General features: G+C 29.8%; 1 protein-coding gene across 1 annotated transcript in view; it reads right to left on the bottom strand.

Moving 5' to 3' along the window:
* LOC105451286 (protein diaphanous homolog 1-like) overlaps nt 1-399 on the bottom strand; it is an 11,503-nt gene that overhangs the window by 7,101 nt on the left and 4,003 nt on the right. The gene's annotated exons all lie outside the window — the stretch shown is intronic.

Here is a 399-nt window from a genome sequence, read left to right as displayed (position 1 = left end):
TTTGTTAATTTAACATAATACTTGTTAAGTTAAAAAAATATCACGTTAATGTTAATTTTAATTCGTAAAAAACGTATATAATTGAACCAAAGAAAAACTGTCAACAAAACGCATTTAGTTATTTTAACAACTTTTTTTCTTAGTGTACGAATTTAACAGTGTAAGTGCATCTTGAAAATATTTGAACAACCAAATGCAAATATATACCGTGTTAACTCTAACGAGGTAATTAGGGAGACATAGGGAGGAAATTTCGAATCCGCGATCCTCGTTTATCACAAGTTGTAATGTGATAACGTAGAAATTCCCACGATATATGCAATTCGCGAACGTCCATTTTCAGCTATTATATTTCATACACAAAAAGATTGCCATCTCCGAACATTCAAATTATTCCAT

Source organism: Wasmannia auropunctata, unplaced genomic scaffold (genome assembly GCF_000956235.1).
Source record: "Wasmannia auropunctata unplaced genomic scaffold, wasmannia.A_1.0 LD336053.1, whole genome shotgun sequence".
Taxonomy (NCBI): domain Eukaryota; kingdom Metazoa; phylum Arthropoda; class Insecta; order Hymenoptera; family Formicidae; genus Wasmannia; species Wasmannia auropunctata.
The sequence above is the reverse complement of the archived record's forward strand: the minus strand, read 5'-3'. Positions and strand labels throughout refer to the sequence as shown.